This window comes from Lathyrus oleraceus, chromosome 4 (genome assembly GCF_024323335.1).
Source record: "Lathyrus oleraceus cultivar Zhongwan6 chromosome 4, CAAS_Psat_ZW6_1.0, whole genome shotgun sequence".
NCBI lineage: Eukaryota > Viridiplantae > Streptophyta > Magnoliopsida > Fabales > Fabaceae > Lathyrus > Lathyrus oleraceus.
Window position 1 is genome coordinate 335,170,954 of NC_066582.1, and position 24,241 is coordinate 335,195,194.

Here is a 24,241-nt window from a genome sequence, read left to right on the forward strand (position 1 = left end):
CATGGGTGTATGATACCTCAGTCTACATCCATGGTCAGAAAATTAAAGAAGAACCAATTAAGTCTAAGGATCCAATAATCAGCATCGTCGGAACTAGAAAAGTCACAAGAAGTGAAAGGATATTTTCACCTGCACCTCCTCCGATTAGTACTAGCAATCCTTCAACTTTAGATAAGGACAATCAAATTGGCTGTACTCAGCAAAGGTAAGAACTTGTACCTACAGCTGAGGTAAAAGAGTTCTTACGCATTATCAAGAAGAGTGATTATCGAGTGGTTGAACAACTCAACCAAACACCATCAAAAATATCAATGTTGTCTTTGTTGATGTGCTCAGAAGCACATAGGGATGCCTTGGTGAAAATCTTGAAAACATCCCATGTACCACAAGCGATTTCATTGTTCCAGTTTGAAGGAGTAGTCAACAACAACACTATAAGTCTAAGCTTGGGTTTTAGTGACGGGGAGCTCCATGCTGAGGGAAGAAATCACAACAAGGCTCTTCTTATCTCTATTTAGTGTGTAGACATAATTCTATCAAGAGTTTTGGTGGACATTAGGTCTTCCCTCAATGTGATGCCCAAAGGCTCCCTTGCTAATTTAACCATTGAAGGACTTATAATAAAACCGAGTGAGCTTGTGGTGAAAGCATTTGGTGGGTCAAGGAGGACCATGATCGGTAAAGTAGATCTGCCTATGAAGATTGGTCCCCACACCTTCTTCATCACTTTCTTTGTCATGGATACTCATCCATCTTACAACTGTATACTTGGGAGGCCATGGATTCACTCAGTCAAAGTCGTTACTTCAATGCTCCACCAAAGGTTGAAATTTATGGTTGATGATAAACTGGTTGTCGTAGAAGTGAGGAGGATATTATGGTAAGTCATCTCGTATCTTTCTGATATGTTGAAGGAGAAGGAGAAATGAAGGAAATACCGTTTCAATCGTTTGAAGTTATTGTTAGAACAAGATCTTGATTTTGCAATGAATCTCTAAGTTTTGATGATAACAAAGAATGAAAAAATTTAGTACCCTAACAGTTTTCTTAAGTGTGCATGATTGTAAGTTAAAGCACTGACCCAACACAAAGAGAAATCACATCTGACTCTGAACAGAATACATTTGAGGAGCAATCACCTAAAGAATCTGACTCTAAAGTTCAAGTTCTGATGATCTGATTCTGAGAACTCTATCTGAAGACTCTGCAAAGAGATACCTGAAGACTATATCTAAAGATTCTGCAAAGAGATATCTGAACACTCTAACTATGAAGACTCTGATCATGCTCACCTCACTCAGACACATGCTCAGAAACACGCCATCAGATGTCACCTGGTCAAAAATTTAAGCTGAAAGCATTCAAATTGTAGTACAATCCTTTTAAGGAAACATTTGATTATGCTCCTAGTCTGCTACGGAAAGGACAAGGAATTTACTACATTTGTCTCCCACAACTGGCACGAAATCTTCATTGATTTCCCCCTACGTTATTATCTCAAGTGCTATATAAGGGCCTCTTCACAACTTGCCAAGATAATAACTTTGATACAACAACTTTATCATACAACTTTTTCACCACTCTTACAAAGAACAACTCACGCTCTACGTACTCTGATTATTTCTTCACCACTGTTGTTGTAAGAAAAAAGTTTCCATATAAGAGTTGTTGCTCAATATTGTGTGGTTATCTTTCACTGTTCTTAAATTGTATTTATACAATTTATCTAGAAGCATCTAGCGAAACACTTTGTAATTCTTATAATTGTTTTTTATTCCACAAGTGACTTGTTTAGGTCTGTAGACTTGAGAGGGCTAAGAGGTTGTTGAAACCTTAGACAAACTTTGTAATGTGTTGAGATTAGTGGGTTAAGACCTTGTTGAAGGAGAAATAACCTTGGTCGGGTGGACTGGAGTAGCTTTGATTTTCAAGCGAACCAGGAAGAGTAAAGACAAAAATCCACCAAGCAAAATGTCCTCCAAGCGAACCAGGAGAAATAACCTTGGTCGCGTGGACATGGGAAACCTAAAGTTTGAAAAAAAGTATCACAAAAGAGTAAAGACAAAAATCCTCCAAGCAAATGTCCTAAATGAGATCCTCTAAGTCCAAGTGATTAAGTAAAGTGGATTGTTTTTGGTCTTTTAATTTTATCATGTTTTTGTTATTTTTAATGTATGATAACAATAAGGCAAAGACAAGTAAATAAACATGCATGATGAAGTTTATAAAATGATGATGATAATGAATACATAAATGTAAACGACATAAAAGTAAATAACAATGAATAATAACAAAAGGTTAGTAATAATCAATGTAAAGTTAGGTTAAGTTATGGTTAGGAAGGGATTATGAACAATGGATCAACACTTAGGGTTCATCTATCCTTAGGTCAATAGATTCAAAATATGTTGCATCAAGGGATAAATTTTCACTGATGAAAAGTATGGAAGATGATCAATGGGTCGACTTAACATAGATTGTAACAATGAAATTTATTCAACCTTAAGTCCATCTATCAATAGATTGACAAAAGTAAGACTATAACAAAACCCAAGGTTAAAAGAATAAAGATTGATTGAGTTATTAGGTTGACAAGTTATAAGATTAAAGTATGATATTAATAAGTCAACAAAGGGTTAGTATGACAAAGACAAGTAAATAAAGGGTTAGTGGGTTAGTAAGTGAAACAAGAGTGTATAAGATGAATCCAAGCTAACAAGGAAGACCTCGTCCACAATTCAAATGACCAAGTTATTTGAAGTAGGGGCAACCTATCCATGCCTCAAAGTACCATGGATGAACACGTGATCATCCAATGGTAGGTTTTAAGTATGGAAGGTTTTAGTCAACCCTAAACCAAACATGTCATGACTTAAGTAGATTTCATTAGTGCATAAGTTCAAGACTTCACAAGTCCACTAAAAATAATTCAAATGACTTAAAATAATATAAAATCAAATACAAGAGACAAAAATAACATAAGTCTATGTTCAACATATTTGAAAAATAATAAAAATGAAAGGGTTAAAAAGTAAAACTAAAATGGAAATAAATGAGGAAAATAAATAAATAAAATGAGACAGTAAAAAAAATGGACAAAATACACACGCTAGGGGTTGAACCCCTGACCTTGGGGTCATGGTGGGATCAACCCCCTCACCCGCTGGGCCATAAGCTCGACGGTGTTATGAAGTGGACTGAAGTAATAAAATATTAAAACAAGTTGAAAAAGGGATTCGCGCGCTAGCCAACCAATCACAACAAGATACAACTTTTGTTTGAATTTGAAATGCACGCGAGGTAACGACTCGGGGTCATCTTCAACCTCGAGATTTTTGAAAATCAAAAGTTGGAAATAAGCAAAATCAACTAGATTTTTTCATGGAATCTCATTGCATAAACATAAACAAACTATCCTCCACAATCATGAACCATTGATTGGCTATGAGTGTGGGGTTCTCTCTCACGAACCAGAAAAATAATGAGTAATCAAAGCTGCAAACTTAGGGGAAATGATTAGAAGATCATTTCGAGGAAAGTGGTAACTCGTTTGGATGATGAGGGTGGAGAAATCTACCTGATCAGAAGTAGCTCAGGGAAGTTTTTCGTTGGTATGGCTCAACTCATATGAAGCTTGGGGAAGGGGAGTTAAGTGTTTGGAAAGTTTGGAGGATGGTTGGTGAATGTTAAAACACTTGGAATCTCAAAACACGATGTTCTGTTTTTTAAGATCTAGGTGAAAAATGCAACAGAGGTTTGAAGGGCTTGGGAGCTTCTTTTTCTGATGGAAAACCTTCACCTATTTATACAGAAGGTGTGTGGATGGTTTAGGAGGGAGAATGTGGAGGCTTGATCATAAATGGAATGTGACTTGAAGCATGCTTGGGATTGACTTGGGGGAACACGAAATGGTTGTGATCTGACCTTGCTTGCAGCTCAGACAAGTTTGCTTTGATCCTTAGCATTGATCTGGAACCAATAAGATCAAAAAGAATGCCTATTGTGGATATAGAGAAAGTAATAAGCATAATCATCCAAGAAAAATGTGAATATTAAAGGAATCAAATAAAGATAGCCAAAATCTTAAAAAGAACCCCAAAAGCAAGCAGTCTTCAGTGTCTTCAAATGTATCAGATGAAACATTCCTTGTGGAAAACTCATAGAAACAATCATCAGATATAAATAATAAGATCAAAATAACAACTTAAGCAAAGAGGCACAATAGCATATAAACCAATGGAGTTGCCCTAGGCTTGTATCAGATGAATGGCATTGGCCAAGATGAGGTCTCAAATAATGGCATTGGACAAGTTTCCTTTAAAGCATATGGATGTTTCTTATTTTAAGTCAAAAAATCTCAGATCAAGTCAAGGGCAGAGGTCCAACAATCCACCAATGTATTTTTTAGGGTTTTTATTGTTATTAGGCATTTTAAGGTCCTAAGACCACAAACAGAACAAAATCACAAGCATGTAATATAATGCAAGCACAAAGTATGGCTCAAGTGAGAAAAGTGAAAATTACTGAAACCTAAACAAGTTGCATGAAATTTAAATGGCAATGAATGATAAAATGCATAATTCTAAATTGCATTAAAGTAAATTGCATTCAAACAATGTCAATACAAAGGAATATTGGTCAATGTTAGTGGAAGAAGAAAATTGTTTTAGGTCATTCTCTGGAGAACACTCAACCATTCACTCACAAGAATGAAGATATGAATCTAGACATCAATCATGAGAAGGGCTCCAACTTGGATAAATCAACAAGTATGCCACTAGCTATCATAAATGGAAAAGAGGTTAAATATTCATACAATACCATGAGGAATGGGAGACTTACAATCTGACTTGTAAAAATTATATTCCTTTGGGACAAATTTAGCTTTATGTTAAGCAATCGTAATTGGACTTATGTAGAAGTCACAACTATCTGAGGTCGGCCAATAAAAATAATGGTGTTAATGCATCTAGAGACAAGGTATAATGACCAAGCTCCTAAAGCATACCACACAAAAAAAATAAAATGGGATGAACCTATCTCAACCAAGCTCATGTTGATTCATATTACACAAGGTTATTGATGTATCAACTAGCATTTGATATTTGAGAAGTCATTGGTCAATTAAGGATTTGGGAAGAAGGAGATGAAGATGAATAGAACCCAAATGGATCAAGGGAGGAATTTCATTTGACAATACTATCCATTCATCTTCAGGGATGAAGTTTACACTTCATCAACCCCCAAAATCCAATAGTATTTATCAAATGGAAGTTCAAATCAACCATGTTCAAGGTCAAATCGAAAATGAAACATCACAAGATCAATCAAATAGCTCAACATAATATTTAAACAATTAATCTAATTAAAATCAACTTTTAAGGGGAAAAATGCATTTTAAAAGAGAGAAAACCTCAAATCCCTTCAAATCACCAAATAAATAGCCAAGGGATTTATCCTAGGTCAAACAAGGTCAAAGTACCCTAGACAAATTTTTTGAGAATTTTTAGAAAGACAGAAATATTTAAAATTAATTAAAAATAAGATAGAAACTATTAAATTCCCAAAAAAAAATCAAATTCAATCCAAAAAATGATTTTAATTCTAAATATGGAAGAGGAGAATATTTAAAGATTTTTACTGAAAGTCCCATATTTTTTGAATTAAAATTGAAATTATTATCAATTTAATAAGAAAAGACTATTTAAAATATTAAAATAAAAAACCAATTAATCAGAAAAAATGAGGGTCATCAGATCTCCCTCATTAATTGAGGTGGCAGATCTGATGGCCAAAGCGCACTATCCACGAAGCACCACCGTCAATGCACGCGCAAGGATGGTAATCAGAACCAAGGGTCAAGATTAGAAGTTGAGGACCAGATCAGGCGACCTGGATCATTCCAACATACCACCGGAGCTTTAGCTCCGATCATATTCTCTGGTGACCCTAACCGGACTGGTCTAATCAAAAGCTTCACAAAAATGAAAGGTCGATACATTGTTTTAAAGAGAAAATCAAGGGGAGCATGAATCTGACCTTCATTTCTTCCAATTCTCACTATATAAAAAGTTAGGTGGAATGGAGAAATGAGTATGCAAACTGGGTTGCTTCGATTTAACCTCAAAGTAACTCAATCTTGTTGCCTATATTGGTAGAACTTCAGCCAACCACAAATCAAGCAAAATTATGGAGAAATGAGAGAGAACCGAAGACTTGAAGTTTGATAAATTTCACCTTCATGTGATGAATTCTAAGCTAGATCTTGATGCAAATTGGATTGGTCTTGCTTCCTCTTGCTTGCAGGAGATGACTAGAACAAAAATGGTTTTGAATCCTTGGAGTTTTAGTTCAAAAACAGAAGGAGAACTAAAACTAGATTTCAAGTGAAACCTTCAAGGTGTTCTCTTCAATGGAGGTTTGGTACTGATTAGCAAAGCTTGGGCAAGGGTCATCCTCCATTTTGAGGCCAATGAGCTTATTATATAGGAAATGCAAAGTGATAATAACACCTTTCCAATTTGAATCCAAAAATAGCAAGTGATGTGCATGGGTGTATGGGCATGCATTCAGGCCTAAATGATGATTGGAAAAGGTCCAAATTCGTCCACAATTGATGCTGATATGACTTCATGGAGCCACGCAAAGTTGTTTGAAAATTGAGCTCAAAAATTTCCAAACAGGGCTTGACATTCTCTCGATCTTTGGGACTCATGGAGGATCATATATGTTTAAGGTGATGTAATATGAAGTATACCTTGAAATATTTGATCAATTGATGAAGAAACTTGTTGAGGAAGTCACACAAGATACCTAGATGAATTAGGGCTTTCAAGGCAAACAAGCTTTAAACTCTTGATGATTTCTTGGTCAAAATGATATGTGAAGACCATGGGGATCCATATATGATGTCTAGAGTCAATATGAACCATATCTTGATTAGTCTCCTTGCATTAAGAGTCTTAAACCCTATATATGAGCTTGATGGAGCATAGGTGAGCACACACACTACCTACAAAAGAGTTAAACTATACATTGACATATTTTTGGTATGTTAGTAAGTAAATAATGAAAAACAAAGTATGATACAATCAAATATGCTTGGTGATCTCTCCCAACTCAAGCCCAATGAATAATGGGTAAGAATGATGCCAAGGTGTGATCCCAAAACCAATGCACATGATAAGATAGCATGAGGGATCTTAGGGTCAAAATTGGGGTCTTACAATAGGCAACAAGATTGAGTTGCTTTCATGCACCTCAAATTTGAAATCCATGTATATTTTAATATACTTGGAATTCGGAGAAATTAGGGTCAAATTCGAGCTCTTGGACATTTTTCCTTTTGATTAGTGTACACACTCTTCATTTTCATGGAGGTTGGAGGTGGACCAGTCCGGTGAGATCCACCGGAGAAGAAGACCCGAGCTAGGGCTCTAGTGGTGTGTTGGTACCCTTCCAACTGTTTGATGGTGTTTAAATGTTTTAATCTTGGCCTTCGCTTCTGATTACAATGCTTGTGGCGCGTTTGACTTGGTGCACCGTGTCGAGCATGCGCGTGGCCATCAAATCTGTCACCTCAATTAATGAGGGAGATCTGATGGCCCTTTTTTTTTCTAATTTCTTGTATTTTCTGATTTTTCTTTTAATCCTTCTATTTTGATTAATTCATAATAAATTGATTTTTAATCCAAAAAATATGGGACTTTCACAAAAAAAAAATATTTTCATCTTCCATATTTTGAATTAAAATCATTTTTTGGATTAATTTTGATATTCTTTGTGAATTAATTGAGTTTTGACTTATTTTTAAATATTTTAAAATACTTCTGACTTTCCAAAAATCCTAAAATTTGTTGTCTAATGTCCTTTGACCTTGTTTAACCTAGGATAAATCCCTTGGCCATTTATTTGGTATTTTGAAGGGATTTGAGGTTTTGTCCATTTAAAAATGCATTTTAATTAATTTTAGATTTGATTTTTAATTGAATAATTGTGTAAAAATTGTGTTGAGCCATTTAATTGATCTTGTGATGTTTGACTTTCTGTTTGGCCTTGGTCATGGTTGATTTGACTTTTGTTTGATCAATACTATTGGATTTAGGGGGTTGATGAAATGTATATTTCATCCCCCAAAATGAATGGATAGTATTGATCAGATGAAATTCCTCAAATGAGCAATTTGGGTTTCTATTTCCCTTTCCCTCTTCATCTTCATCCCTATTCTTCCCTAATCTATCATTGACCAATGAATTCTCTTCATGTCTAATGCTAGTTGATTCAGCAATGACCTTGGGTCAGATGAATCAACATGAGCCTGACTGAGATAGGTTCCTCCTATTTTTTTAGTGTGTGAAATGTTGTAGGAGTTTGGTTCTTTGTACCAAATCTCTAACATGCATTAACAACTATATTGTTATTGCTCAGCCTCAGATAGTTGTGACTTCTATATAAGTCCAATTATGATTTCTTAACATAGAGCTAAATTTGTCCAAAAAGGCATAACATTCTTGTAAGTGAGATTGTAAGTTTCCCATTCTTCATGGCATTATGTGAAAACTTGACTTTTTTTCCTTTGATGAGAGTTAGTGGCATACTTGTTGATTTATCCATGTTGGAGTCCTTCTCATGGATGATGTCTTGGTTCATGAATTCATACTTGTGAATGAATGGTTGAGTGTTCTCCAAGGAATGACTTAAACAATCAAAATTCATCACTAACCTTTGACTAACTTCTTATTAATTTTGCTTTACTTTCAAGTCAGTTACTTAATGCAGTTTAAATTTGAGTACCTTTATCATTCATTGCCATTTACATTTCATACAACTTGTTTATGTTTCAAGTCCTTTTTACTTTGCTCATTTGAGCCATATCTTGTGATTGTATATATTTTTTGTTTGTTTTTGTTTGTGGTCTTAGGACCTTAAAATACCTAATAACAAAAAAAAAACCTAAAAAATATATTGGTGGACTGTTAGACTTGATCTGAACTCTTGGACTTAGAATAGGAAACTTATTTAGGCTTTGAGGACTTGGCCAATACCACTATTTGAGACTGAGTTATCCTTGATTGTGCCTTTCATCTAATGTAATCCTTGAATGCTCCTGATTCATCTGTCACCCTGTCTCTATGTTTGCTTGTTATGATGTTATTATTGTTTATGTTTGATGATTATTCTGAGTTAACCAAGGAATATTTTCATCTGATACATTGGAAGAAATTGAAGACTGCTAGCTATTGGAGTGCTTGCTTGGATATTGTGTCTATATTTATTTGATGTCTTGGTCTTCATATGGTTTTCTTGGATATTGCTTATGCTTATTGTTTGCTAAAGTTCAAAGGAAAATGGGTTTCTATATGACATTCTTTTCTGTTGGATTGCATCCCATTGGTCAGATATTGCTTATTCCTATTTCTTGCTAAAGTCCAAAGGAAAATGGGTTTCTATATGACATTATTTGATGCCTCTCACTTCTTAAATTTCAAAACCTTCTTTCTTTGTGTTCTTCAACTTAGACATGTTTTAATGATTAGAAACTTTGGCCTTATGCCATTGAATTTTTAAATTTTTTCCAAATCAAACTTGTTAATGAACTTAACTATATTGACTTTAATTTCAAAAAAGACAAAAAGAACTAATAAACTCATTCAAATCTTTGGCCTTTTGTGCCTTTTTCTTTTAAAACTTTTGATTAAAATCAATTCACCAACTTCTTTGAAATTTTTAACACGAACTATGGGGTTTTGTCCCTCATTTTTATGTTGGTACGTAGGCATAAGATCTAAGGTCTTTTCAAACACAAAAAATATAACTAATGAATTTTTTTCTCATTCCCTCACTCTATATTTTTATCAAACATCATTTTGACCAAAACACTTGCACACAAAAAAGGGCTCCCTAGGAGTACCTATAACACTTTGGATGCTAACACCTTCCCTCTGTGTAACCAACCCCCTTACATGTAATCTCTGATATTTTATTAATTTTGATTTGAAAACTTCTTATCTCTGGGTATTGTTCGTAGTTTTGCCCTTTTCCTTTGGAAAAAATAAAAGCGCGGTGGCGACTCTGGTTTTATTGACTTCAATTTCATCCATAGCTTGACGGTTATAAATTTACCTCTACACATATCTATTGAAATCATCAGTAAATGAGATGAAGTACTAAAAACCTCCTCTAGCTGGTATGTTCAGTAGTCCACATACATCAGTATGTATGAGGGCCAAAAGATCATTAGCTCTTTCACCTTTTCCTGTGAATGGAGACTTTGTCATCTTTCCAACTAAACAAGATTTGCATGTCTCATATGATTCATAATCAAAAGAGTCCCAGAGTCTATCTTTATGGAGTTTGGAAATGTGTTTCTCATTTATGTGGCCTAATCGACAATGTCAAGGGTAAGTTGGATTTAACTCATTAGGTTTCATCTTTTTAGTATTAATGTTATAAATAGGCATTTCAAGACCAAGGACATATAGTTCATTGTTCATTTGTGCAGTAGCATAGAATATATCATTCAAATAAATTGAGCAACTATTGCTTTTTATTATGAATGAAAAACCAAACTTGTCCAAACAAGAAGCGAAAATAATATTCATGCTCATTGCAGGTACATAATAACAGTTCTCTAATTGAATTATTAAACCACTAGGTAAAGTCAATACATAAGTTCCTACGGCTAAAGTAGCAACCTTTGCTCCATTGCCAACTCGTAGGTTAACTTCACCTTTTGCAAAATCTCTACTCCTTTTTAGCCCCTACACATTGGTACAAATGTGAGAATCGCATCCAGTATCTAATACCATGATGCAGAAGTAGATAGATTGATTTTAATAACAAAAATACCTGAAGTTGAAGTCTCTACTCTATTCTTCTTATCTTCCAGGTACTTTGGGCAGTTTCTCTTCCAATGTCTAATCTTACTGCAATAGAATGCAAGTGACATCCTTTGTTATGCCTACACTAGGCTTCAAAGCATGAGAAAAGGGTTTGGGTTTGGCAACTTCCTCGTCTTTCCCTTTACCACCCTGCTTGGTGGGCCCTTTGTTTTATTTCTTTCCATTTCCGTTCATCATAATGGAATTCCCTTTTGACTTTAGATTCTGCTCAGCAGTTCATAACATGCCTAGCAGTTCAGGAAGACTTTTATCCATATCATTATGTTAAAATTGATGACAAATTGACCGAAGCTCTCTGGCAATGATTGCAAGATCAAATCAGTCGCAAGTTCCTTTCCTAGGGGAAAACCCAACCTCTCAAGGTTCTCCACATACCCAGTCATCTTTAGCACATGGGGACCTACAGGGGCTCCCTCATCTAACTTGCCTTGAAAAAGGGCTTTCAAAACTTCAAACCTTTCATGCCTTGCCTACTCTTGATAGAGCATCTTCAAGTGTCTGATCATATCGAACGCTGCCATGTTCTCATGTTGCTTTTGCAACTCCGAATTCATGGTAGCTAGCATGAGGCAAGCAGCTTCATTGGCATCATCGACATGCTTCTTATAAGCATCTCTTTCTGCCTTAGGTGCAGAATTATGAGGTTCCTCTTCAGCAATAGGTTCCTCCAAGACATACAACTTTTTATCATGCTTGAGGATAATCTTCAGATTTCTATGTCAATCCAGAAAAATTTGTCCTGGATAATTTTTCCTTATCAAGGATTGATCGCAAAATGTTGTTAGAGGTGTTTATTGTCATGGTAATCTACATGAAAATATGAAAATATAAGTATCACTAAAATAACATATTCAATCAGGCCTTTAATTAAATATGATCCCACTATTTTACTCAAAACAAATGACCCTCACCATTTGATTCGAAAAATCCCGTTGGAAGATTTTTTAGTGGGTCGAGATCCACATTTCCCTTTGTTTTAAGTCTGTGTAGGCGGATTACACAAAACTAGCTTATTTAGGTAGGAACTCCTTCCAATTTTATCTAATACAACTCTCGAATATTTTAGTTGGATGAATAACTCCTTATTCCAATTCATCATATGGATCATTTCCAACTCTTACTTCTAAATGTATATAATCTTATTATAATTTATGTAGTTAAGTTTGACCCATTGTTTTAGCAATTGGATATTACAATTATCCCATCGCACCTTACTAATATAGAACATGCACCCCGCGTAGGCGAAACCTACATTATTTGATACTAGTCTTGATGAGTGCTAAAACTTGGAAAGCATAAACTTATTATTTAATTTGAGGGAATTTGAAATTATTTTGATCTCATCGGCTTATTTATCATATAAACCGTCTCTCACATGCATCAACATACATATAAAATGAAACAGTTATGGCCCCTAGCACAATTGTTCTCCTAAGTCAATGAGAGAACCTAAGTTAACCTAATAACGATCTAAGCTTCTCCAAGCAAGATCTTCAAGGTTGTCCTCCTTTTGTATTCTTATCTTTCTTCATAGCATTACATTACATAAAAGAAACTCGTTTTATATACGAGGGAGTGAGATAAGAAAAGAAGTTATATTAAGAGATTAAAAGAGAGGCACGACACACAAGCTGTATTTTAAAATCCCAAAAAAAAAAAAGGAAAACTAAGGCCATAATTGATCACCAAAAGACAATAATAATAAACAAATTATTATTATTAATTTAAATTTTGTTAATTAAATAAACCAAATTAAATTTTGGCGATTGATCACACTACGAGAGGTAGCTGGGGGTTCTGTTGCCCAGTCACAACTCTAATTACATAACTCTTTGACAATACAGCCCTTGTACCGTCATGAACCCTAATGCAGGAATTTCATACCGTCAAACACGCATCAATTGATAATTCAGTATGATTTATCAACATGACATTGCTTCACCATACTAATGTCAGATTCCGAAGCAAATGCCCATTGATCGCTTAAAGGAATGACAATCATTAAGTGTTTGAATGACCTAAATAGAAACAATATATCATATATACTATATTTTGCATTATAATCACTTATATCATATATATAAATTGATCGATCTCATTTGTGTAACCTATGGATGATTGATGTATCGCTGCTTCACCATACTAACGTCAGATTCCGAAGCATAGTCAACATCAATCATCCAAATCGTACATACATGATGCCAAATTTAATTACTCGTTTATTATTTAATTCATTATGTCTTTTAATCATAGTAATACAGAATATAAACAGCTATCAGATGCATGGTTTCGTAAGTGGCTATGATACCACTGTAGGGAAATTGCGATCCAAAATGTAGCAAAAATTAAAACTTTTCCTATAGTGATCCTTACAAATGGGCGTGATCAATGATAGAAACTGTTACCTCTTGTGGAGATTGAAACCTTTGATGCAGATCTAAGGAGTGATCACGAGCGTTTAATGGTGACAACGCCTCTACTCAATCCACACGAATGGATTTCTTCAGTCTCAAGGCTAGCTGCTTCGAATGAAGGCATTGAGTGTGTGTGTGTGTGAGAGAGAGAGAGTGTGTGTGCACGCGCATGTGTGTGTGTGTGTGTGTGAGAGAGAGAGAGAGAGAGAGAGAGAGAGAGAGAAAATTTCATCAAGTGAAATGCTTTTGCACAAGGGTTCTATTTATAGAACCACTTTTGTGGGTTGCAAGCTAAAAATCCCACTTAAGTGTATGTGGCCCATATCTTATGGTATATCGAAAATCACTTAAGCGTGTGGTACCTTACCATATTTCGTATTCTACTTAAGTTCACGGTACCTTATGATGTTCTACAATTCACTTAAGTGCATCGTACCTTATGGTGTTCCTTATTTACTATATCTCTCATTAATTTTTCCTTTTGTGTGTGACCCTGTAGGTTCTCGTGACATTGACAATTATATTAAATCACGTATTTAACATAATAAATAGTGAGCGGTATCTAGCAACACATCACTTCTACCCAAGACGTGAAAATTTCATGTGATCTGACAAATCCCTTTTTGTGATAATACTTATGTGTACAATTACCCTTTTTTCCCTTATGTCTATATTGAACACAAGGCATAAACTGTGTCATCCTTGTCTAGTTCAATGTTGGGCCCTTAGACATTTATTCTCTTAGGCAGGATGGGAAAATTAGATCTAGGTCACTCATGTCCCTCAGCATGTTTCGTGGAGTACCCATCAACTGTCTTTATGGTCATCCAGTTACAGACAATGTTTTATCAGTAATAAAGCACTTGAATTTACATCTAGGGTCCATAGTGGTTTCAGGTCGAAGGGTGGTATACACCACTATCACCATGAGAATAACTTATGACACTTTGCATAATATTCTATGTAGTATTCTCATAGCGGGTCAATCCAATATAAATATTACTCCTAATATTCATACCTATGTTTAAGACTTGATAACTCCTTATCCATGATCCATGAGATGTGATCATCATTCTATATACATAATAGTCTTAATACTTTAATGTTATCCCACTTCACAACAAAGTTCGATTACGGATACTTTAAGAATAATGTCATTATGTTTAATGGGATCTCATGATTAATCACACTTGATACATTAAACGGACTAGCTATTCTAGGGACTTTATTAAATAAACATAATAAAGAAAAATCCTTTTATTATTAATAAATAATTAGATACAAGTACCAAAAGTATTGTCCTCTAGTGCTTACACCAACAGGAAGGCATCTCCTTTATTCCCATGCTGCCTTGTATGGAAGGTATGATAGAAGCCGGCAAGCAGAAATGACATTAGATTCTTCATAAAAAAAGACTTCAACTACCAAGTGATCCATGAACTAGTCTAAATTTGGGAATAAAACAATTCCATGAATCAGAAGTGCTAAGGTTGCACTACAGAAGTTGGGCCTCTCTTCCTTTAACATTTCCCAAGCATGGGCTTCGAGGAATTTTTGAGTCAAACCCTTGACGGAACCTTTAGTGCCCCAATTATCCACTAGCTTGTTAGGGTTGATACCCAAGACGATCGAGAGCTCCGTCAAGCATAAACCTTCTTCCAATTTGGGAAATGGGTTTTATTTCTTTATTGATCGGTTGAGAAGTCTCTCAAGGTCTTCTAAGGATGGAGAGATTTAGAAATCGGGGAAAGTGAAGCATCTTAGAGGGACCTCGTAGTATTAGGCCATTGTAGTGATAACACCATAATCAACTTTCTCGGTTAGAAGATCTATGATGTTACCAAAATTGGCTCTGAACTTGTTGTCTTTGAGGGTTGTTACCTTTTAGTTGAGGACCTTCAATGAGTTGATGTTGGGACTCTTAAATCTGAAGGTAGAAGTACTTGTCCTTGTTGAGGAATCCATGAATGTGTCGGTAAAAGGTCTTGTAACTCTGCGTTTGAACAAACGAAAATCTTAAGAGCTTTGCTTTATTAGTTTGATGATGAATAAATGCATGTATGAATGAATGATTGGTTTTTATTAATTTCCACATAACTTAGGCATGGGTTCAAAGTTTCAGACCATCGTGACGAAGTGTGAGGTTTAATAATGACTACTTTGTACACCACGATTCTCGCTTTGCATGATCTATAGCTTTTGAGAAATTGGGTGTAATACATTACCTCTAAAGTCATGGACTTCCTTGACTATCAGGCACTTATGTCAATTTACTGGCCAGTCGACTGCTCCATCAAGGTTATCTAATCTAAGTGAGATCTTCGTATCGACCCCTACGCGGAAGGCACCTCAAAGACCTATACTACACGACCATCGGTCTAGGCTAGCCATGGTTAAATGTTCTAAAATGGGGTATTAGGTGTAACACCCCAAAATTTGCCCTCCTCATTCATGCATTCATTTTTAGGTCATTTAACATTTCATATTGCATTTCATCATGTCAATCAGAATCAGATCCAAGAAGCTTGAACATCATCCAAGACTCTTTGTGGGTTCTATCCGGGTGATCAGTCAACACAAGGGAAAGACTTGAGCTACTTCCAACAGGTTCAAATGGGGTCTATTCATCACTCAAAGCGCTAATCTTGAAGAAGAAGAATTCGTCCCCGAGCTGTCATACTCGCTAGGCGAGCAGAATGGTTCGCTTAGCGAAAGGAGTTGTCATGCTCGCTAGGCGAGCAAATCCTTCGCTAGGCGAAGCGCACGCGTTTTTGAAATACAACACAAAGTCATGGGCTTGAGTTGCCCTTATTTGAGCCCACAAAGCCACGAAAATCAGGTTATAAATACCAGAGTTTCAGTAGAACAAAAGGCTAGACAGGAAAAAGAAGCAGAGACAGAAACCTACGAACTAATCTGCAGCAACCTCCAGGCAGCTCTGAGAAGTTCACTCTGACTCACACACTTTTTCACCTCCATCTCACGCAAACCCTAACATTGCTCTGCAAACCCAAGGGTGCATTTTATTTTCATCGATCTCTCCAATCAGGTTTGCCCTTATACCCATTACTCTATGCTTTTCATTTGAATACTCTGAACGTATGAGGTATTATCGTGAGGTCTTCGCCCACGGGTTTAGATATGCATGAATGTGTAAAACAATGCCTTGAATGTTTGATCACTTAATTTCTGGAAGGGATACCATAGGGTTTAGAGTCCCTGAAATCGTACTGTTACCAACGGGAAATCCAGAACCCGCAGGCGTTTGCTGGCACTTTCGCTAGGCGAGCCTGTAGCGAGGCTTCGCTAAGCGACGCAGCAGCGATTGCGACAGCGGTAGCTTTTCTATTTTTTCTAAATTGTTTTGTGTTTGCCATGGCATTGTTTTCTCCTGATTCCATCCTGTTACTCTAACCTGTTTGTTGAGTTTTTGTGAGGGCTCACATACTCTTGCAGGGATAGCTTGCTTGGTGTTCCACTTTATTTGTGGGATACCATCTGGAGGTTTATTCCGATTACCTGTATTGACCTGCTTTCTTTGATGGTGCCAGCTTGAGAGATCTCCGGGTTTCTTATTTCTTTAGTTGCTGTTACTTCGGATCTTTATCCGTGCGGTAGATCTCTTGATCCCTTTATCTTTCCCGCATTTTACCGCTTTCTTAGCTGGAAGACCTCAATAGGAGTTAATTTTTTCTTTTGTTTGTTTACTTTTGTGCCTAAAGACCTCCATGAAGAGGCAATTGACGGATGAAAGGGATTAGTAGTCAATCCCCCGTTAGTCAGTGCGTCGTTCTTTAAGATCACACTACGTGTCGATGCTTCAGAACAAAAGCCCAAGATCTTTTGTCTGGTCGGTCAGTGGAGAGGGTTCCATCTTTCTGAACCCCCACGCCTTGTCATGAGCTCGCCCTGTTTAGGGTTAAGAGCTATGAGGTCTTATCCTCATTACCCTTTTGATCTGCTCACCCTGACGGTCAATGTCAGCGGGTAAGAGCCCATTTTATTACCCTTTTATCGCTTGTTTGTCGAGGTGGATATGACCCCTCTTGACTAAAGCCCTACCCATATTTGTTTGAGCCCCCCTCGTCGGTGTGTTTACTTTATGCATGTTTGTGTTGTATGGTGTGATCGTCTCCCCGTAAGATTGCTAGGCTTCGTATAGTCTCCCATTTGCATGCCAATTAACGTAGCGCGGTCCCTTCGTTTAGGACTGCCTTTTTGCGAGAGCCTCCCTAAAACACCCCAACTCATTGATTTTTATTCTCCTAAGAACACGTTATCTCCTTCTACTATAGGCGAGTAAGTCTCCAAAGGTCGAGCATCTGGTAGATTGCGTAGTAACGTCGTTCACCCCAAAACACAACCCTTACCCCGTAGTTAGCCGAACTACGGTTTGCTCTGATTCTCATTCCAGATGAGATACGTAGGCATAAGACGCGATGTCTTACCGAGCACACTCCTCTTTAAACCATAGGTAGCTGAGCTACGAAGACTCTGATTCTCATATTCAGATGAGATACGTATGCAGTGGATGCGACATCCGTGCGGGTCATTTTCTTTTGACCCCTTTTTAGTAAATAGTACATTAGATAAACCTACACCCTTTAGACAAGAACAACAAAAGTGGATCCCGTAGAGTACTACGGATGCGTTGGGGTGCTAATACCTTCCCTTCGCATAATCGGCTCCCGAACCCAAGATTTGGTTGCGAGACCTTGTCTTTTCCTTTCCTTTTTCCAAGTTTACTTCGAGCGTTTCCTTTCCCTCCTTTGGGATAAATAATGCACGGTGGCGACTCTTCTGTCATTTCTTTTTTTGCCGGTTATTTTTTCGCAGGTTGCGACAGCTGGCGACTCTGCTGGGGACCCGGTTTCCCTAAGCGAGTCCCTCCTAGATTTTGTAGGTTTCTTGTTTGTTAGGTGTTTATTCTTTTGTACAGTTATTTATTTTTCAGCATTTATCTGCTTTATCTTATTGCATTGTGTGCATATCATTGTTGTGTCTGTTGGCTCTGTTGTTGGTTTGTTTGTTGGGATGGGATGTTCTATGAGAGATAAGCCGATTACCCAGGCTTGAGTGTACACACAGGTTTTAGAGTGGATAGTCATGAGGCTTGCGTGGCGTGTTGCTACGTTAAGTCGTTCATGAAGACCCACACCCAGACGAGGTTTCTTTTGGATATATTCTGTCCTACGGGTGTTCCGTAACGGCATGATGTTCCTCTAGAAATCGTCGACTCTGGTGACCATTTCCCGAGAACTCAGTCGAGGCCTCTCCTCCGAGACGCGTTTATGTTAGCTCTGGTGGGCGCATTCTCGCTGATCAATCTGAGGACCCCGAGACTGGGAACTTGCTATTAGGATGTCCTGTTGAGGGGAGTCAGTGGAGGTCTTTTATCCCGTTATAATGCCAAACGTTCAGTGGTAAACGTATTATTCTCGACCGAAGGGCCGAAGTTGACGAACTTCTGTTCTTAGAACCTACTAGTGAGGGGTGGGCTAAATTCAGGAAACCTTAACCTCCAACCAACCCGGTTTTCTGGAGCAGAGTTCTGATCTTGTATTGTGTTCCTCAGTGGTTGTCTCTTCAGACAGTGCAACCTGACAGATGTTCAAGCGGATCCAACAATCTGGATTGACATGCCTTTGCATTTCATAACCTCATCTGCATATTTGCATCCCACATCTCATGCTTATTCATTTGCAGGGTATTCCATTTTTAAGGGGGGTGCCTTGAAATTGAATAAGCAGTGCATCGTATATCATGCATACTAACCCTTGTTTGTTTTGCCGGTGTCACCGCAGTGTCTAATGTTTGTTCCCTGTCTCAGGCATTATTGGTCCCAAGCGAGTCCACAGGTACCCGACCAAGGAAAATCGTCCGTAACTAGCGATGGACCAATTACAGAAAGAGCTGGCTGATATGCGTGAAAGGATGGATCAGTTCATGACATTGATGACTGGTATGGCAGAAGGCCAAGAAAAGCTGAGGGAATTGGTTGAGCAACCGAGGCCCGATCCAGAGGTGGAGATACCAAATGTTGAGGGAAACCCTGGTAACCCTGGGAACGTTGATAACCCTGTGAACACTGCTAACGCGGGTAACGCAAACGCTGATGGAAACCCGGGTAATGTTGGCAACACGGGGAATGTGGGAAATGGTATTGGCGGAAGGTACAATGTGAATCAAGGAATTCAGATTAATGGGCGCCCCGTTACTAAAGATTATCAGTATGATCAATTCTCTTTGCACGACAAAGCCCATAAGACCACTCGCCGTATGGATGAGCTTGCTAAGAAGCTCAAATCTTTGGAATCTCAAAATTCCTTAGGTTTTGATGTCACAAATCTTGGTCTGGTTCAGGGAGTAAGGATCCCTCACAAGTTCAAACCCCCTACTTTTGAGAAATACAACGGGGCTTCTTGCCCACACACTCATCTCCAATCTTATTTGGGAAGGTTGGGAGCTCACACGGAAGATGAAAAGCTGTGGATGTACTATTTCAAAGACAGTCTAACTGGAGCTTCTCGTGAATGGTATTCTCATTTGTCTCGTACTACCATCAAGAGCTGCAAAGACTTGGCAGAGGCTTTTGTCAAGCAATATCAATACAACTTGGACATGGCTCCAAATCGGACCTTGTTGCAAGGAATGTCTCAGACTGCCAAGGAGACCTTTAGAGAATATGCTTAGCGTTGGAGACAAATTGTTGCGTCTGTCCAACACCCTATGTCTGAAAGGGAGATGGTGGACATGTTCATGAACACTCTTCAAGGCAATTATATTGAGAGGTTGGCTGCTTGCCCGTCAATCAGCTTTGCAGAGATAGTAATTGCTGGAGAAAGAATCGAGAGTCTGTTGAAGATGGGCCGAATTCAAGACAATAGTGCTTCCAACTCATCAGGTCCCAAGAAACCGTTTGCTGGTAACAGTCAGCAAAGAAGAGAAGGCGAGACAAGCGTTGTGTATGCCGGCAGAGGCAGGGGCAGAGGACGCCCTAATTATTATCAAGATCAAGTGGCCCCAGTCACTATTCCAACACCTACTCCTCAACACCAACAACAACCGCAGTATCATCCGCAACAGCAACCCAGGTACAACAATCAACAACAAGGAGGTAATCCGGGTCAGCAGAGATACTATCAACAACGTCCAAGGCAGACGGACCGGGTCATTGAGCCAATCCCAATGCCTTATTCTGTGTTACTTCCCAAGCTGATTGACCTGAATCTGGTTACGTTAAGAACTCTGGCCCCACCAATCGATCCCAATAATTTTCCTAAGGGTTATGATGTCAACGCCAGATGTGCTTTTCACTCCAACGCACCTGGCCATACTACAGAAAATTGCAAGGCTCTCCAGCTAAAGGTACAAGATTTGAGAGATGCCCAGGCTATCAATTTTTCCCCGGTGCCTAATGTTATCCAAAACCCGATGCCAGCCCACGGCGGGCAGGGGATTAATGATGTTGAAGTGGTTAAAGCTGGTAATGCCCAAGGCTAGGGCAAATTTGTGGAGCCGATCATCAAAGAAGACAAGTTTGGATTGGGGTTTACTCCGGGGTCTCAGAAGAATGAAGCTGGTACTTTCTCCAGCGGGGGTTTGGTTTCTCCCCACATCATCAATGTTGCGGATGAAGACAAGGCTGACAGCGACTGTGACTTAGATAGCTGGATTCGCCCGTGTGTCCCGGGAGAAAAGCTCAACAATTGGTTGTCCGAAAAAGTCGTCCGGGTTACTCTACTAAAAGAGTAATTTTTATTATTTTCCTTTCATTACATGCATAACAAAGTCTTACACTTTGCCCAAGGTGTAGTGACTCATCTGTAGGGCCATCCATTTAGTCGCATTTCGCAATTATTTTCATCATCAATAAAAGACAGCTTTTGCAAACAATTTTGTGTTCTCTTTCTTTCAATTATTTTACTTTTACAAAAAAATGGCAATGTTTCTCTTCCGTTTTTCCTTCCAAAAATCTCTCGTTCTAAGGTAAAGCATGATCCTCCATCATGCAGAGATGATCACCCGGATCTCACTGCTAACGACACTGCTATGGCCAAGTATGACTTCGACAATCCTATTTATCAAGCCGAAGAAGGGGTTGAGGAAGATTGTGAATTGCCTGAAGAGTTAGCCAGGTTGTTGAAACAGGAGGACCAAACTATTACACCTTATCATGAGGTGATTGAGACTGTCAACATTGATACCGAAGACGACAAGAAAGGGATCAAGATCGGGGCCAGTCTACAGGCCGAGGTGAAAGAACAGTTGACCAGTTTGCTTCGTGAGTACGTCGACATCTTTGCTTGGTCCTATCAAGATATGCCAGGTTTGGATACAGACATCATTGTGCACAGGTTACCGTTGAATGAAGATATGCCGCCGGTGAAGCATAAGTTATGCCGAACTCATCCCGACATGGCAATGAAAATCGAAGACCGTTAATCATGTACTTGACTGTGTTAGAAAGGTCAATGGGTTGTGTGCTCGGTCAGCATGACGAGTCAGATCGAAAAGAGCATGCAATATACTACCTTAGCAAAAAGTTTACTGACTGTGAACAAAGATACTCACTGCTCGAGAAAACTTGTTGCGCTTTGGCATGGGCTGCTCGCCGACTAAGACAGTATATGTTGACTCACACGACTCTATTGATATCAAAGATGGATCCAGTCAAGTATTTTTTTGAAAAGCCAGCGCTTATCGGAAGGGTTGCTAGGTGGAAAATGATGCTAACAAGAATATCAAGAAGATTGTGCAAAAGATGGTGGTAACATACAAGGACTGGCATGAGATGTTACCATTTGCATTACATGGGTATCGAACTTCAATTAGAACATCCACCGGGGCAACACCTTATCAGCTTGTATGTGGCATGGAAGCAGTTCTTCCGGTGGAAGTCGAAATTCTTTCTTTGCGGGTCCTGATGGATGTTAAGCTGGACGAAGCAGAATGGGTCCGTTCTCGATACAATCAGTTGAGCCTAGTTGAGGAAAAGAGACTAGCAGCCATATGCCATGGCCAACTATACCAGAGACGAATGAAGAGAACGTTTGATCAGAAAGTACGTCCTCGGGAGTATCAAGTCGGTGAATTGGTACTCAAAAGAATTTTTCCTCCCAACACAGATCACAGGGGCAAATGGACACCGAACTATGAGGGTCCATACGTGGTTATAAGAGTTTTCTCTGGCGGAGCTTTGATGCTAACAACCATGGATGGCGAAGACTTCCCATCCCCTGTCAACTCAGACGCAGTTAAAAAAATACTTCGCATAATTGACCCGCTGGACAAAAGAAAAAAAGAGTCCAGGCAAAAAAGGGCATCCCGACGAACCAAAAAAAAAGGGGTTTGGGCAAAAATTAGGGATATAAAAAAATAATAAAAATGTACACCCGGTGAGTCGAAAACCCGAAAGGGTGGCTCAGGCAAAAAAGGGTATCCCGGTGGATTGAAAACCCAAAAGGGCGGTCCATGCAAAAGAGGGAATAAGAGAATGGCTGCGATCTAAGTTCATCCGTGTTATATCACCGTTTCATTCAATCCGGCAATCTGCGAAGGTTAAAGATCGACTAATCATCCACTTCAGAAAGCAAGATGAGCAGAGCGTCTTGAGGTCATACGAGCCATAGCAAAGTCGAAACTCAGTGGGACCCCGTTTCCACATTGCCATTAGGATAGTTTTCTTTTGTTCAATTTATAGCGATCGCCTCTTTTCAGGGATCAGCTTCCTGATGTGCTCGCCTATTCTTGGCACAAATTTTTCAACCAATAAAAGTCGAATAATTCAGTTAAAGAGCCCCTTTATTTTTTCATTTATCAGTTTGTTTGCAAAAGATGTCTGAATTCTTGATTAAACATATTGCATCTGAACATAATGGTGGCTCTTACAGATAATTTGTACAGGAAAACATTTAAAATTGCTTTGAATGTGCTTAATCCCGGACGGTGAATTCAAACCGAGTAATTCCCCCGGGGCATACGTGTGTAATTGCAGGTCACAGGAACCGGATGCCAAGTCATGAATCCGCATCCCCCAAGCAGTTGACAAAGTCTCTCCTCAGCAGAGCATGCCCCCCAGTAGAGTTGCACCTTGTATCCCCAGCAACAGCGGAGTAGTTGCATACCCAACAGACAAGAGGGGGGTGTTCCCAGGGTTCATCTCATTCCCCAGCAGATTATTTTTTAACAGATTCGTTTTGATCCTCAGCCTGAGGACGATCAACAAGTTCATATCCCCAGCAATGGTCGATTCCTACGACATCTTCCCAGGAAGTGCTTTCCCCACAGACTCTCCTCACAGAGCCTCGTCAAGCAAAGTTCCCATAGTTGATACTCCCTCAGCAAGGTCAACTTTTCAAAAAAGGAAAGCCGATTTATTTTCGGTGGCCCCCCGGTCCCGGCAGACGGATCATTCCCCACAGAGCATTCAAGGATTGATACAGGGATCCGTTCCCAACCGGAGTTTGCTTCCCCAAGCAGATTTCTTTTTGCACCATGCATGACATTTGCATTTGCATGCATATAAAGCATACACATAAGCTGATGAACAGGTTCTTCAAAACAGACTGAAGAGTTACTTTACAACCAAAGTCATGAGATTCAGCCAGAGGATCGAGTGTGTGTGATCCAGCATGAGGGTCAGTTCAAAGATTCAGCCTGAGAATCGTTTTCCAAAGAGCCAGCCTGAGGTTTAACTTGAAGATTCATCCAGAGAGTCGCCTGCAAGCGTTATTTCCCCAGCAAGCCAGCTGGAGGATTAGATTGACAGCTCAATAGAAAATCAACCTACAAGAGGATCCAGCCCGCGGATCGCAATTTAGAAAACGAAAGTATAATTGAAGGGTCGTTACGACATGTTCTAGCCTGAAGAATATGGAATATTCTCGAAGCTGCATATCCAACATGAAGATTGGATGTAGATTT